Source organism: Drosophila rhopaloa, unplaced genomic scaffold (assembly GCF_018152115.1).
Source record: "Drosophila rhopaloa isolate 14029-0021.01 unplaced genomic scaffold, ASM1815211v1 contig_2, whole genome shotgun sequence".
Lineage (NCBI taxonomy): Eukaryota > Metazoa > Arthropoda > Insecta > Diptera > Drosophilidae > Drosophila > Drosophila rhopaloa.
In genome coordinates, this window is record NW_025335083.1 from 9,081,168 (window position 1) to 9,099,438 (window position 18,271).

Sequence of the window (18,271 nt, forward strand, 5' to 3'; positions counted from 1 at the left end):
ATGCCACTTCATTAAAGAAGCGATTGAATACGATTTCACAAAAGCATGTTAATTGAACGCCAGAGCTGGCTGCACGGGATAAGATATTATGGACGAGCTGATGTTTAAGTTTCTTTTTGCGCTTGAAATAGTTTCAACAAGTCGCAGACGAGACAGCGGAAGGAAAATATGACGAAGGAAAAAACAATTTTATTTTGTTTACATTATGGTCGTCGCGACGCGTTTAAATTATTTTCTGTTTGTGGACTGGACCTTATTTTTATCAGCGCAGACAAGGACAAAATTGTGGAGAGCGGCGAGCGAGCGAAATGTAAACAAGAAGTAATGCATTTCTGATAATGGTAATGTTCCTTTTCTGTCACTTATCTTCTTTTCCCTCCTTTTACAGAGTTTTCCTTTTATTCCTTTCCACCATTTATTTATAGCCTGTAAATTATGTAAGTAAACAAAATATTTATTTGTATTTCCGCAACTGTCAAAGGAAATAAGTGATTGAGTGCAATGGGCAGGCTATGAGCAAGAAAATTAGCCGCTTCACAAAAACCAGCTTAGAACCGTGCTAACCGTGCCAACAATGCGACAACAGAAGCTCAACGGCGAGAAGAGATAACTTGGCCAAGACGATGGCGATGACAACGAGGCAACTTAATACGCGGGTTATGCAACACACGAAAGAATCAGCGAATCAGTTGCACAAAGCAAACGACGACAAAGGCCCAAAGCCCCAAAGCCCCCTCTCTACCTGAAACCGGTTTTTGGGCCCCATCTCGAGGAAAAGAAACTTCATTTCGCATGGCCAGGAGATTCTGCACATTTTACCGTTAACATAATGGCTAAATCACCGTTTAGAAAACCGCGAAGATGACGTTGTAGCCGCGAGGGGGAGGTGGTGGATGTGGGCGGGGAGGAAGAACGACTCCAACTCGTGGCAACTTCGAAAAAAATAAAAAAAATACAAAGATTTCAAAAGAATTCTCCTCGCTTCTTCGTTCTTGCCAATTTTTCTGCGTCTCTTTGAGCATTTTTTTTTTGCCAACTTCGTATTTTGCAAAAACGTAATTACAGTTGTGGGTTGTATTTTTCTGCCAGACGTGCTTAGAATTAAATTAAATTAAAATTACAGTGAGTGCCGAAAGTTGTTTGCAACAGTCGAGATAATGCCGCAAATGCGCAATATCCTAAGGGCAAATTAAGACAACACATTTTATTCAATTTAAATATCATCATAATTATACAATTATTTATATAAATTATGATCTTCATTTCCTATTACCCATATATCATAAAAACCCAATGATCTACAACAATTATGCCATAAATCGAATGCTTAACTTATTATAATGCTGACAATTACTACCCCATCCATCTAAGCCCCCAAGAAAATAAAAAACCTTACTCATCTCGAACTCACTTCACAAATATTACGTGACAATTTTTTCAACCGTTTCCGATACAAGAACAAATAAATAACCGAAAATCAAGAATTATTTATATAAGTACGAACGGAAAAGACTTGTACCGTAAATTGTGTGTAAGTTATGAACTCTGCGGCGAAGAGATAAACAAATTTTTCAAGCACTTGATTAATTGAGTCTTTAGTTTAAGTAACGATACAGTGACGAAGGAATAACTACTGCATTAAACAATGAGAAATGCATAAAAAAACATATTTGATTGCTTTTTTTAGAGCCGATCGGAAACAAAGTTAATGACTGAAAAGGCCCCAAATCGGTTGTCGAGATAAGCAAAATTCTGTGTTTATCAGCCCAGTTTTGTGAGCTTGCCTCCATGAATAATTGTTGACATTACTGTACTCCACGTTTCGTCGTGGTTTAGGACAGCCAAAACTTCTTTAAAATTGCCATTTGTTAACAACTTGTTCCTTCCACGCTCTGTGTGCAAATACAATTTTTCTTCATAATGAGGTCAGTTTAAAATACATAAACTCATTATTCGCTTAATATTTTTTTTTTTGCCCGCCTGTTTGCGCTCGTGGCTGTGCACACAAACAGTAAAAAAAAAACATTCGGCGTTAAAATTGTTTTATTGTCGCGTACGCAAGAAAACGTACAAAAATGTGTGGCCCAAATAAGGAATACAAGTACAGCAAAAAATTCAAAAACAAAAATAACAATGACACATTAATAATGTTAAGTAAATAGAGAAATTTACAGAAATAAAATCAACAAACGATAACCATACGGTAAAGGCAAAGCAAATTCTTATAGCATTTTATACTTTTAAATTGTGATCTAATTTAGACCAAGTTTTAATGTTGAAATGGAACGAATTTAGTTAATTTAACTATTATTAGCTATAATTAATATAAAAGTATATAAAGTAAAAGATGTGTCACATATGATATTTGTGAGAATCATTTTTTATATATAGATCTTAATGATCTTTATGATATCCTGTAACATTAACAAAGAGTCTAAATGTACCTAGTTTTGATTTTAAATACACTTAAATAATTTAAATCTTTATAATCTCTGAGAAACAGGAAATGCAGTATACTTTAAGATTAACAAAACTCAGCTAAACTCAAGAATTTTATGAACCTCTTTTATTATCCCATTGTCAGCTGTTCGAACGTCGAACATTGGGCGCATGACAATAGCCCCAAAGCAAACTTCAAACAGAGTTTTGGGCGGTCAGAAGTTTATCAACTTCGGAAAGTGTTTCCGCATGGAGGGAAAATGCAGGAGGAGCTATGTACAGTACAGTACATTATAGTATGTAATGTGACGCTATCAAATGCTATGGGCCATGAAGTACCGCGAGGTTCCATAGGGGCTAGCCCATAAAAACGAACCGAAACCATCCGATTCCGAGGCACATGCTTTGCATATCGGAGGGAGAGAGCTGGGAGTAGTACTACATGTAAGACCCTCCCGTGGAGTCTTTTCATGGATAGGATAGATATATAGCTACAAGTGGGCAAAATCCGAATGCTCGGGTTTACGTGCCTGGAATGTACAAACCGCGATATAAGCCATTTGAATTTCGTTTTTAACTGTTTTCCATAGTTGCCAGCTGTTTAAATGCCACTGATAAGCCAAAACCAAACGAAAACATATACCTGGGTTTTATTTCGACGATCGACAACTGCAGAGCATTCACAACCGAATGGCTTGAGATTATCCTCAGCACTTGGCCAAATGTTCGTTCAAGTTGAGCAAACACAAATGTGGAAATTACCCACAAAACTGATCAATTTGGGTTAACCTATCCACAAATTTTGAGTGTGAGCAGCAACAATGTGAGCATAAATCAATACGGTTCGAGCCTCGAAATTCCCATCAACACGGTCTGGGACATTAGGTCGTATATTAGGCAAAACCGAAGCATTAATTTTCATACATTTTGTTCGGGCCTAACTGCTTATTAACATGCAAACCGAATAGCTCCAAGAATCATTAACCATCCAACGGAAAGACCAGAAAATAAGACACAAAAGGTATCAAAGAACAAACCCGAATTCTAAAATTCTCTTTAAACAAAGCAGATGTCATAAAAGAGAAATTTAACTCTCAAGAATCAAAAAATTAAAAATATAATTGCTATTTTTTAAATTTAAAATGGAAAAAAATTAATAACTACTAGTAAAAACGCCATTAAAATTTCGCTTAACTTAATATGTTTTAGTGACGCTGTAATTACTCATTATCAGCATTAAAAACTGATGATTAACTCTTGAAAGCAGGAAAAATCAAACATTTAAATATCAAAAATGCGTTCTACTTAATTAAAAATCTATTGGTGACTATCGAAAAAATGACAAACTTTGCTTGAAATGATAACCCATTGAAGTTTAAGTAATTTTATGTAATAACTCATCGTTTATATGACTTATGATCAATTAACCAAATGAAAGGCAGTTCCTCTGTTTGCCTAACCATTAGTGCTCCCAAGGGAAAATTGGGAAAGCAAAACCGAAAACTCATATAAAAACTCTCCAAGAATAAATGCCCGGAAGCGTTCCAGATTCTTGGTGGTCAGTGTTCGGCCTAAAACCGGAGATAAAAAAAACGAAGCAAAACGGACTGAGATTACACTGCTTTGCGTTTTGTTTTCAATCAATTCATTAATCACTCCAACCAGAGAATCTGGACAAGAGTCTTTTTTTTTTTGTTCTATCCGTGGCTGCTGTTTATATCGCTGCCTTCTGCTTCATTTGTGCCCCAAAACGTGTTAATGTCAAATTTGGGTAATTAATCAAATTAAACGAGAGTGAGTGAGAGGGGGCGAGCTGTGTAGAGGGAGAGGGACTGATACACCTAGGGAGCTGTCTGCTAATTTTCCATTATTCATTTTCCTTTGGGCACTTTGCTTCCTGTTTCGCTGGCTTGCCAATTGAAATGTTTTTTTTTTTCATTTGTGGGGTGAGTGTTTTGTGGAATTGGCTAGTTGCTTTCACTGACAAAATGTCAACGACTGTGTTGACATTTGCTGCTGGTGTGAAAATTAGTCTCGGTCGTTAAAATTGAAAATGGAACAAAAACTAAAAGTTGATATTTATACATATGCACGTAGTTTTTATTTTTCCTTTCCATAGGCCCAGTTCCCCTCGTCTTCTTATCTCTATATCTCAAGAAATTTCCTTGTCCCAAATACGGTTGAAATTTTCATTTGTCTGCGACATTTTTATGCGTTTTCCTCGAGTAACTTAACATAGCGAAGAATTTTTATTAGTTGGCCATTAAAGTATGTTTCTCTGCGTAAGTGTGTGTAAATTGTCATAAACAACAATGCCGTAAAGGATCAGGAAATGTTGTTAAAGCCAGCTAACTTGTAGTCATAAAACTTAATTAGTTTGGGAAACATTCAAAAGGTAATTCAAGCGAGCATTTTACAGGAAATGCCCCAGAAGTCTAAGAGTTGGTAGGAAATATATGCGGATAATTATAAGGTATAAGGTATATATAAGCAGAAAAAGATGATAAGACTATGTTGTAATATTGTCGAAATATTGTTTAAAGAAATCAAAAAGTATATTTGCATTTTTCTCTATCATAAATTATGAAGCTCTGACATCATTTAACCATTTCCATTCTTTGAAAATAATAATAATAATATAAATAACTCACGTTACAAATAAGTAACATAAAAACAGCAAGGCCTGGATAAAAGAGCCATCTCCAACTGCTGAATGTCAAGATTTGGGCACCAAACAAAAAATAAATTTATGAAGTAGGCAAGAAACGGAAAAGAAAAGCAAAGAAAATAAAACCTCAGCAATCGAATTAAATTTACATAAACGCTAAATAAATAACACACAGGCCTACCACAAAGAGCCGGATAAGTGGGCATTTGTTTATAGACTGCAGATGTCTCTATCAAAGATACATCCAATTTTAATACTTAACATTAGAGATGGCTCAAATCTGCGGGAAAATAAAAAATGCTTTGTAAAAAGGAATTGCTAATATTGGAGGCACTTGAATTTATATATGTATATATATCATTGTTCATATTCGTAGATATATATTTCTCTACTTTGTTTACACTTGGATGCAAATTAGTTTTGTGCCTGAAATGGCGCAGAAAATTCCATTCCCAAACTGATTTCGATTCCAGCCAGTTTCTTTCTGCATAATGCGGATGCTTTATATGTACATATATACTACACATACCCTAGATATATATGTGCACAACCGAATCTATTCGCAATAGCTGCATAAGTGTGGACTTATTTTATGGAGCACTCGACTTAAACTGACCGAATTGAAACACGTCGCCTGTGCTTAAAAACGTTGGGTGGTCCATCAAAATAAAAAGTAACAAATTCTTTTCCTATTTCAGCTGAATGATGACGCAGAGAAATATTTATTTGTAGATACTTTTTTGCTGGCTCTGCTCTATATATTTGGAGAGGTATAGTTGTATGCAAATTCGAATATGTAAAATAAGGGAAAAAAAGAAAATGTAACAGAATCTCTATTGAACAATTTGAATTTGTCAATTAATATTATCATTTTTTATTGTCGGGGTATTATACATTCGCGTGGTAATTTTATTAGTACTTATTGCGCGGTATACCTTTTTAGACCGAATACACTGTCAGAACAAGTGGCTAGAGAAGAAAATAAAATAATTGATTTTTAGGTGATTTTAGCTCCAACTCAATTAAACAGGTGTTGTTTTATTGCATTTATTGATCTATTTTCGGACCTTGCAAAATTTAATTACACATCTCAGTCTCCCAGTTTTTCAAGATGCTTAATAACTCGGACAACGCCTTGTATTTCGATTAAATCGAAATGAAATGAAATGAAATAGAATAAAGTACGCTCCATTAATTGCATACTTTGAGGCGCCATAACATGGACACTCATAAAAATCAATAAACCGCCGGCTTTCCCCATTGAAATGGAACTCAAGTCATGTGTAAAACTGATTTGTCTGCAGAATATAAGCTTTGTGTACAATTTATATTTAATTTTGTGTGTGTCTCTGAAACTGTTGTGAAATATGGGGAAATACAAGTCCCTTGGGATCCTTTGAATTTCACAATCTTACTTACGCAAAAACGGACTGGCATTGTTAGCCAAAAGGTTTTTTTTTGGTAAATTTGTTTTCATGATTCACTTAGTTTTCATGAGAATTTCAGTCTCACCCAAAAATATAAAATATATAAGATTATTTAGATTATTTCATAATTGGCAGCATAATAAAAGTCTGCATCATAATAATTTGCATTGAAGTATTACTTATACACAAAAATGATTAAAAATGTTTTCAAGTTGCTTTTAATTTAGAAACTATGACCTAAAAGTGGACTACCCCACATATTTGAGTAAAAATAATCCATAGGTAGGTTCGATAATTTTGTAGGTCATATTGTTATTTGGTTGTAGGGGGAAATGATCCAAAATACTTTTGATATCTCGTCTTACAGGATAATTTGTGTTTGCCAAAAAAGCGGTCAAGATCTTCAAGTTATTTTACACACAACAAAAAATAATTCGATGCCAAAGAGAGGAAAACAAACCGGCTCACTTTCAACAGCTGCAAACCCATCACACAATCAAAATATCATTCCAAAACAGTGTGTTTTTGTTTTCGCATGTGCCAAAATAAAGCAAAAACATGACAGAGGGGCAGCAAAAACGAGTCGTCTAATAATTTGTAAAGAGTCTTGGAATCGTCTTGGGATTCAAATTATATTTGGTGTGTGTGGGGCTTCCTCGGCATTATTTTCGTTTTATTTATATTTTATTTTTTTTTTAACTGTCAGATTTGAATTCTCAACGGTTGAGGGCAGACATAAATCTCGTTTTGATTTATTTATTTGAATAGTTGGGAGGAAAAGGGACCCAGTTATTGGTGCATAGTTTAAAATTAGATGCTTTTTAGACAAAGGATCGTTGATTCTGCTGGAAGAATCTCCCGCGTTTTTCGACGGAGCTGCTTTTTTGGGTACGTTTCGTCGTTTTTTCGTTGATGACCTTGAAATGCTTTATCTAAAAATCGAGTGCAATCAACTTTATAAACACTCGCACACAATCAGAGCGGCCACGCACACAGGTACACTTACGTTTGTTTCCCCCACATTTCACACACAAGCACACACACACACATATGATACCATACGGGGCTTTGAGAATCAAATAAAGTCAGAGCGTTAGACAAAGTCTCTCTCTCTCTCTCTCTCTCTCTCTGGAGTCCAATGAGTATTGGTTAACCTCACATAATAATTATTCTACATCCCCAAGTTCTCACAAAAGTATCTGCGAGTTCTCAAAGTATCTGGCAAAAGGTGGTCGCTCTGACGTTCGCTGGTCAAATGCCGCCCTTGTTTTCACGTTTTATGGCATCGTTTTGGTTTCGGTTTCGGTTTCTTTCTTTCTGTGTTGGTAATAATAGAGTTTTGGTTCAAAGCCTTTTCGCCAAAAAAACCTAAAATTTTCAGGCCTCTGTGTGGGTTTTCTAATTCATTTGGAAGTTGGGCAACAGGTAGAAGATAGTGTACGTAAAGCGTACTTTTTTTGGAGGAGCTTCATATCTACAATATATAAATGGACTTAAAATCGAAAATTTACCTTTTTTAAAATAGAACACTCCGAGGGCCTATTGCGTATTGTTGAGCGTAAGGATAAGATTAAACACTGCATTATTCATGTAGGTTTACATTTATACTAAGCACAAAAAAGGGGAACTATAAAAACCAGGATCTTATGCCGGCAAAAGCCCACCATAATATAACTAGCTGTTCACCCAAATATACAAAAAAAAACTCAAATTAGTTTTATATTTTTGTTTTAATTGAAAAAAAGCCACAGCTTTACCAATTTTTCAGTTCTTATAATGTATTTTATTTATTTGCTGGTCAATATTAATATTTAACATACATCGGTTTAAAAAATATTAATTCTCGCGATAAAATAGTAAAAATTTGATGGGAAATATTAATATTTAGTTTACTTTGATGTTAAATAATTCAAATTTTTAATATTTCCAGAATTTAAAATAAATAAAAACTTGCATTTTATTGGGACTACAGATAATACAATCCAATTGCAACATTTTAACATATTTATTATTTAATTTAAAAACGATAAACTTACAAAACTTTCTTACTCTGCCACTTTAATACTTTGTAGTGACTTTCTATATTAAACTAACTCTTCAAGCTATTACGCAGTTATCTTCGGTTACATCGAACAGGGCTTTTCGGTGTCTGATTTTCTGATCCGTGACTCATACACCCTAATCAGTCAAGACTATAGTTTATAGTCACTGCTGTGGGATATTCCCCCCTCCTTCCTTTTGCCGGCCCATTCAATCACTCCGAATTCAACTAATACTCATAAAACAAACCAGAAAAATACTTTGACAAAGCAAATATTTGGCATATATAATGGGCATTCCTGAGTCGTTTTCAAATGTTGTTTTTGGTTTTTTTTTTGCCTTTCGGATGCTTGCATTAGCCGCACACACAAACACACACAGGGAAACACAACAACACACAGCTTCGGACTGAATGCCTACCAACGATCTTTTTACGCCCAGCCAACGAACCTATGACATCAACATTATTTCGGCCAAAAAAGCCAGCTGAAAATTATTTATTTCGTATATTTAAATTTCAACAGAGCAATGTGCAAGTAATGAGTGTTACGAGGGGGGAGGGGAGGGGGAGGGGGCTACCGAGGGCCCCACAGATCTCCACTAAAAGCCGAGATTGTCTCGAGCTTTTCCCTACCATTTAGACGACGTTGATTGCTCAATTCGCCAGAAAACCAGATGAGCTAATCGCCCTGCTACTCCGACTTTAGACTGGGCCAACTTTGACTTTAGATTTTTAATTAAGATAATTATAGTTGGTGGCCAAGTACCGCGAGAGGCTGGGAAAAGAGTGTGCAGACATCAATGAATGGTCTCCCAAATGAGTTGAAACATTTGTTTCGCTTCCTGCGCCGCTTTTTGTCCCAAATGTCAGTCCGTCAAATATTTGTGGGTCGAGCGAACGTTTTTCTTTTTTTTTGCCTATAGATAAACACAGACGTCAATTAGTTAATATGCTTTTAAAAAGGAACCGCACGGCGATCTCTGCTCCGCAGTATTTCAGTATTTCAGTATTTTGACTACGAGACACATGACTAAATACAAAAAAAATCACAGATAGAGGCTGGGCGAAAGAGATACGGAATACGACCATAATAATCACACGCTTCTTTCGGTCAAGTACAGTAGGGCTCGAAAAATTCCGCAAACGCTTGCAATTTTGTGGTTTTTTGTATTTATTTTTTTTTGTGGGCTTACCTATTATACAACAAATACATGGGACCAGCAGCGGTGCACAGAAAAATGAGTATCAAATCAAATTCGTTTGAAGAAGCACTCGCACACAGATATGCCACCAACACTCAGAAGTGGGGAACAATATATGGCATACATAATATTAAAGAAATCGCACCCAAAAAACCAAATTGGCATAAACTACGCCGAAAATAAATTGAAATCTAAAAATGAAATTCAAATGCGGCAAACGCCCCAAGAGGAGCTGAAAATCGCGAAACAACACAACAAACAAATCAAAATCAAAATAAAGCCCACAAAAAGCGCAAGCAAGACAAAAAAACACAACAATGTGGATAAGTGGATGGATGTGTAGAGGAAATAGAGAATCAAATATCCAGCAATGTCAGTCGCACTTCCATGTGAAGATACTGCAAAAGACTTTGGGGAATTCCATAACTTATTTATTCCTAGTCCTTCAATTTTTGTATCAACAATTTGCTTAAATTTTCAATTGAAATTGTGGTATCTTTTGTTCTATGCTGTCGACAAATACAAATAATAATACATTAACAAAAAAGAGGTTTAAAAGACACTTCAAGTTTAAATCGTATTTATTTGAAATGTAGGACGTTCAAAGTTTTCTTGAGATCTCATCCATTCAATCATAAAAACAAAAATATGTTTGGATTTCCAACAGGCATAACCAACTGTAATGAGTTTGATTCCGAAGAATTTCAAGATGGCAACAATTTTTTAACTACTATTTAAATAGCAGTTAAGAGACCTTCAACACATTTGCGCAGAACTTCAAAAAGAAATTAAAATTATAGCAAAACTCGTGCAGCGGTACGTACAGACACAGAAAAATACAGAAAAAAAGACAAAATGAGGCATACAGAAACCAGTTTTACCTGGAAAGCAACAAAAATTGGTCTGATATTGTACGTAAGCAGTAATTGAAGTTAACGTAATTATAAACGTAGTCCCGGCCAACAAGAATCATGTGCAACACATACAAAAAAGAGGAACAGCGGCTTCAAGTCGAATAAAAAAAATACAAAATGTCTTACATACACGACGACGATTTCGAGTAAAGAGAACGGATCCAACTCGCGCGATGGTCAAGCTTAATTTCCCAATTAACATGGAAAACTTCAAAGGGACAAATTCATTTACGCTTCACAGCAAGTTTGGCGCGAGGGAAGCAATCGTAAGTCCAAAAACGTGCGACTCGACTCGGAGTTTTTCCCCAGAGAAAGGGAGAATCGGAGAACTAGAGAATCGGAGAAGTGGAGACAACGCTCCCAAGGTTCCGAGGACATTGACGCTAAGGTCAAGCGAAACCCGCTACCAGCGATATATCACCAGCAAAAAGTCCTCCTTTTTTATGGCATAAGCAATCCTCGTATCTGTATTTTATTTGTAGTATAAAAACGATACATGTAATACTAAAAACTGATAGCAAACACTCACCCTGAAGTTTCATGTTTTGTCATTATTATCATTTTGTTATCCAGGAATTTAGGTTTAAATTGTACGTTACTAAATCAAGCTTAAAATCATTATTACTTTTCATTTGTATTCTTTGTTTCAGGGATTGCAAATGAAAGTTATAAGATAAAAGGAAAAATTACTCTAATTTTCATTTATTTTAATTTTAAATAATTATTAGTATTAGTAAACCAAAATTAAATTCTTACATTTTTTGATAAAAAAACATTTTTTAAATATTCAAAACATTCAATATATAAATGTGTACTACTTTCGTAAAATCGTAATTTAAGTAAGCTGTCAGATTTTATTTTTATTTTAAACCATTTTCCGGAAAATTAACAGCTATTTCTAAAGTCAATTACTTTGGGTATAAACTGATTTTACTATAAGTTCCTGTGTTAGTCAATGTTTTGTAAACAATTAGCGAACATCAAAATAAATAAAATTAATATGTAGATTCACTAATCTGTAGAGAATAATTAATTGTAAGGTTTATTTTATCATCACAATTCATTTCAAAGCCATTATTGTTGCATTTGACATGCCATGTTAGGTCGAAATAAATCCATTAAATGCTGTTGTATTTCGTTATATTTTCCCTCTACAATTCCCCATTTCTCTCTCGGTTTCTCCGATATTCTCCTCAGTGTTTGCCTGTCTCGGTGGGCTGTCTTATCAGCCGTTTTCAGTTTTCAAAACAAAGTCCATTTCCATTGTCGGTTGGTCACTGCTGCTCGTGTGCGTTTCGCGACTCTACTGTACAGTAGAGACATCGTTTAAAATGCCATTATCTAATCGCCGCCTTACTGCCAGCGTGTGTGCTTCTCAGCGGGTTTCGTGAGCGGTGGGGGCATTGACGATAAGCCTAAGCGCAGCATTTTGTTAGTTTCTTCCTCATACTTTTATTAAATTATGAGCGCCGAAGATTAGGTTGAGGGACACCCAAAAAAATACAAAAAATAAAGAACCAACGAAGCAAAAACTATGAAATAATGTGGCATGTTTGAGGTGTTCGCTGTTGTTTTGTAATTTTTGTGTAGAACCGCCAAACAGGGAAACTGGTTTAACCTGTCCAAAAAAACAAAAAAAAAGAAAAAACCAAATTGCCGACAGCCAGTTAATAGCCCAACACAAAAAAACACCAAGTCTAGCAACAATAAACTAATTAAATCATACCAAAATACGTCGCAAAATGTTCTAAAATCTCGCTCTTCTCGCTTGTAAGAGAGTGATTAGTAAAAATAGCTGAGACATTTCATTGACGGTATAAATAAAATGTTCTCAAAATAAATATTTCAATATCATATGCAAAACTCGGTGCTTTTAGCGCTGATAAAAAACCACCGCACACACGCGCTTTAGTTTGACAAATGTATCTGTGAGATACGTAGCGCTCGAAGAGCGAGCAAAAAGCTAGAACCACGAACGAAATAAACCTTTTCCGATTCGTGTGAGCCGATTTTCATTCGGTTTTCTCAGCTCCTCGGTGATATTTCTTTTGGGTTTCTGTTTCGTTTTGGGTTTGGGTTTGGGGTTTGTTTGCCGACGAGAGATCGCACCGCCCGAGAATGACAAACACCGAGGCAGTTTACAATGTTTGCTCGTGTATTAGCAAAAGAATTCTAACTGAACCGAGCAGCGCGACCCGACTTACGTTTGCTTATGTAATAGGCCTGCACTTCTGTATTCCTATACATCTATATTTCAAGATTGCTACTTCCACCATCAACTGATCGACCCGGAGTTCTGATAAGTCTCTTGCAAAGGAATCTCATGACGAAATGTTGGGAAACATCAATGGATAATGAATGGCCAAAACAAAAGAAATAATCGCAGTAGCCTGAGTCATCATGGAAATATTAGCATAAAAACCAATTTTAAGATTGGTTTTTTGATTTTTAAAAAGCCTATCATAAAAAAATTATTGTCGCATTCTTAATTTCAATAAGAAATCTAAATATTTTAAGTTTGCTTAACAATCCTGGATTTGTTTGGTGGTTTTATATAATTATTATTGAAATGTTAAGCAATAATTAATTTTTCTTATTTTATCGACAAAGAAAGTTCAGAAAATATAATAATGCTTAATCTATTGAGTTATCGAAAAAATTTTGGGAATGCCCTATATTCATTTTTACAATCAAAAGACAATATAATAAAACTAAAAATAAAATATATTTATTTATACATTTTAAACTTCTAAAATTGTCTTCGGTATGCACGTAAATTCAATATTAAAACTTGTAGTATTTATTTATATTTTCAGAATGTTATTTTTTTTTTTTTGTATATTCTAACGGACATAGCAAATTAGAGCTGTTTAATTTCGTATACTAAATCTTAACCTTAAAAATAAACTTGTCATACCTTTCAGTTAATGATTTACTTTCAATAAAGTTGATCAAACCGTTTTCGCTGGCTTCAAGTATAATCCCATAGATAATAATCTACAATAAATGCGTTAATCCATGTTTGTTTAGTTTGTTAGGCGGCATTATATGTGATAATTATTGAATATATAATTTGATTTTGCACATTGATTTGCACTTTGTATTTGTGTATTATTTTATTTTGAGAGGTTTTTTTTAAGACCAAACAATTTGATCAATTTGCGTGGATAACTGTGAATCGCTTTTGTTTTATTTGTATATTTCTTTTTTACTTTGTGTACAACTTGCAAAGTGAAACCGTTGTGTGTATAAATATATCTTTATATCGATTTGGTTTTTATCTCTTCTTTTTTATGTATTTTTTAAAAATATTTTCAATGATTTTGCCAAGGCTAGCTTGATTTTATTTATGGTTTTTATTTGTATTTATTTTGCACAAAATATATACATCAAGATTTTGAGTAAAATCATATAGTATTTTGTCAGAGAAACTGTTTGGGCGAGAAGAATGTAAAACTATTAATATTGTTTTGAGGTTTCGTGGGCGGATCAGGAGGTGGAGATTCCGAATTTCTTATTTTGAATTTTCCAAAAAGTGGGCAATTAAAATTCACACTGAGCGAAACGCAGTGGAAACGAAACAAAATATAAATAAAGATACGCAAAGCGAAAAGCGACAAAATTATGAAACCCGAAAGCGGCAAAGCGACACGAGAGAGCCAAAAAAAAGAGACAGCGCGAAAGAGAGCGGGAACGTGTGGACAACGGAACGCTACACAAAAATTCCGCAACGAGGAAAATTTCTTTAAAAACCTAATTGTTCAAAAAAAAACTATGGATGGTAATTATTAGATTTATGTTGCTACGGTCTTAAGTTATTGTCGTGTATCGGGGAGATACTTTTTTGCAAAGGGAGCGACGAAAAAGACACGCACTCACACACACGCACGCACACGTAAACACACACGCGCACTTTGCTTTGCTTTTTTTCTTTCTTTTTGGGCTGCGCCAACTTTTCCTCTTCGTTTTGCTGCGTTTTCTACGTTTTCTACGCACTTTGGTATCCGCAAGATACACGGCTGTAACTTTCAGTTGATCTTTATTCTTTGTGAAACGCCAGATAAAAGGTAAATAAAGTCGGGACAGACACGCACGGCGAAAAGAGACGGAGAGACACGTCGACAGTGGCCTGCATGAACTGTAGCGAACAGTCAACCTCACCAAACGAAATACAAACTCGAACTGAAATGCATCTCACGACTACGCATATCCACCAGCTGTGTGACGTGCTTCGTGCTCTCTTAGCGCGCTCTTCGCCCTCTCTTCGGCCTGAGTCAAGTGTCAAGATGGGAGACGGTCGCCAATCACTATTGCTGCTCTCTTTCCTCTGCCGCTGTAAGGCGGCCCCACTAGAGCGGGATGTCTGCTGGGGCTAACCGCTCTCTTTACCTCTCTTTGGCGCTCTTGGCCGCTCTCCCAAGTGCCGGCATTTTCGCTTGAGCTCCACCACACGCAAAACACAAACAAAGACAAAAACAACATTGTTTTTTAATGGCGGCTTGGCGAAAATAAAAGCAAAAACGAACCCAGTTTGGGAATATTTAAAAACAAAGTTTCTCCCATGATTTTGAAATTAGATAAGGCAGAAAAATACTATGTATTTACATTTTTAGCACCATTAACACCATTCCTTTAAAAATAGTTTACAGTTTACCGAGATTTAATTATTTATGGGTCACAAAGTAACGTTTTAAAGAAAAATTCATTTTAATTTCGATTATTTTTAAAGATTTTACACAAAAATATTGTAGGACCAACAAAATTTGGTTTTTGATCGAATTTTATAAAGCACTCCCTTTTGCGGTTTTAATATTATACAATATGGGCTGGTATAAAATAAAAATAATTTTTAAGGTTTGGTTCGTTTATTATCTGTAATCTATCACTAAAAATAAACAAAACGAGAACGGAGCCCAAAAATGGTAAGACGAAGTTTTGTTACCCTTGCATTTCTGTATTCCGATTTAATGTTGGGTTTGTCTACATCAATCATAATATTTTTTAACGTTATTAATCTTATCTTCCTCAAATTTACTCGATTGTAGTTTTGGGACAAAGTTAACAACGACAAATATGCAAATTTTTTCGAAAACAAAAAAATTTAACTAAATTGACCCACTTGTTCCTACTGGCGAACTTAAAGTAAAGCTGATCAAGAATTAATACACGTTAAAAAATTGGAAATGTGGTCTTAATTGCGTTACAAACTTATAACTAAAAAAATTTGTTTAAGCTTTGCAAAAGTATATAAGAGGAATAACATATAAAATGCTACTTTTAGAAAATGTTTTTTCAAATTTTAATGAAAGTTCTTTCGGTTATATTAAACGCAAATATTACGCGAAAGCGAGTTTTTGACTTGGTCAATAATTGTAATTTTTTGGCGGCAAAATAACAAAAATTTTTGGTAAACGCATTTCTTGTTTTTGAGACCGATTAAAAACTACGTTTACCCATATGACAGACAAAGGAAAATGTAGATTTTCCAATTTTTAGCTTGAATATTTGATAAAATTGTTATAAAAAATATTTTTTTCTAATTTTCAATAAATAAAAACACCACAACATTTTGATGACGAAACACATGTTGTGTTTGGGGCTCCACAAAGAAGAGACAAAAAGTTGATAAGAGAGCGAGCGAAAGAGGCGATTATTGCTTCTCAGTTGTAGCTTTGTAGCCGGGGCAAAACGCAAAACAAAATTAAGCACAAAAATAAGCAGAAAAAGAAGGTGGAAAAGCTCTCTGCGGAACGTCGTCTACGACGGTTGTCGCCTTCAATTTCAATAGCAGCCAGTGCTAGCGAGCTGTTCCTACACAAATACCTATATAGATAGTATATCTGCACGAACGAGCGTATATATATTGCAGCTACTTAGCTACTTTTTATGGCAATTTGCTTTGGATTTTTTGCGGTTCAGTTTTGTTTTATAAAATTGCATTTAATTGCCAAAATTTGTCTAAAAGAGATGTTGATTTGGGCAAGTTTGAAATCCTCTTCTGTTTAATCAAATATATATACATTTGTTAAAAAATGATTATGTGTGTTACTTCAATTAGTACAGTTGGCGCCATTTTTTAATATATTACTTTTATTTAAAAAAAACGATACCCTTTCCAAACTTTAACTACTGTTGTTAGTATTAATAAATTTGTTATAAGACCTTTCTTGTATATTTATTTTCTCTTACTGAATATAAAAACTCTTGATCTTTATTAATATTTTGATTGTAGCAGCATTAGTTAACCTTTGGAAATTTTTAAAAGAATTTTTTTTAAATTATTATCTGTTTTTAATAGGGTTCAAATTTTTCATTTATCTACAAATAAGAATCGACTTATCCTTAATAATTACAAAACTAGTTTTAGATTTGGAAAACAAAATATGAAGATGTTTATACAGTCCAATTTTAATCACATAACTAACTGTTGAAATAAGTAAAATAAGTATAAACACAACTTGCGAAAACAGAAACTTGTAATACAACTTAAAATTACACTGTAAGTACAAAAAAATAAGTTTTATTTCAAAGGTAATAGTGGAAAATGAGATCACGTAACGAGCATGAAAATAATGCTTCTTTTTGCGATACAAATGGCTTCATTTAGTTTAGTTTACGAACTCATGTAAGAAATTAGTTTTCTAATGTTGCCAAAACTAAACCTAAAAAGAAGCTAACTGCCCTTGCCAATGACATCATTATGAAATCTTTTTGTCCATTCCCTAGCTCCAACGTTCTAGAAATTGAGCTTGATTCCCGCCAAGAACTTGCCAGGCCAATTTGAGATTTCCCCCTGAATCTGGCCCTTCTGAAAACCCTTCTACTTCTCAACACTTAAGATTTTCTTTGGATTTTTCCGAGCCGTAATTATGCATGACAATTGTACATTTTGTGTTTGGTTGGCCCTCCTAATGTTGTTGATAATTTTATGCACATAATGGCCAACAACACCAACCATTGCCAAACTGCCAGCGGCATCAAGAGGTACTTTAATTGCTGACTGTTTAAAAACTTTAAACTTGCCATTTTCCTTATGTCTACGTTTGCTTCTTTTTTTGTTAATGTTGCTAACAATTAGATACAAAATGACTCAAAAAATATGATGAAACGAATAAAAGAATGGTGGAAACTCATTTGACACTTGATGACCACCCAGCAACCTAAACTGATCCTCTGATGAATTTTCCTTAAAACTTTTGTAAATCGTAGACTAAACTTGGGTCTCACTTTTACCTGAAATATTAATAGCTAGAAAAAGAGCAGAAAAAGAGCAGTCCAAAAAGTGAATTTAAAAAAAAAGCAATTATAAAGCCCGCGATGAAGCCGCAAATTGTTAGAGCGCGGCGTAAGGCAAACTCTAAAAATAAAAATCAAAACCAGTAGTTGCCAACGTGACGCCATAAATCTCAGTGTGCAGACGATCCCCCTCAGCCGCCAACTGTTTTTTCTTTGACCCCCCAAATCCCCTCTTCATTTTGCCACGCTAGTCCAACAAAAAATTAAAATCAAAGCCGGGAACCCAAAACGAAGGCGTTTGGCCAAACTCCATGCGAATATGATTGTATTTCTATTTTTTGATT

The 18,271-nt window shown here is 34.7% G+C and overlaps 1 protein-coding gene across 1 annotated transcript in view; it reads right to left on the reverse strand.

Annotated features, from left to right (window-relative positions):
- Window positions 1–14,862, reverse strand: part of LOC108042748 — an 83,033-nt gene extending 68,171 nt beyond the window's left edge. The window contains 2 exon segments of the mRNA XM_044459692.1: window positions 13,609–14,122; window positions 14,786–14,862. The gene's annotated coding sequence lies outside the window, so the exon portion shown is untranslated.
- Window positions 14,863–18,271: the final 3,409 nt, after the last annotated feature.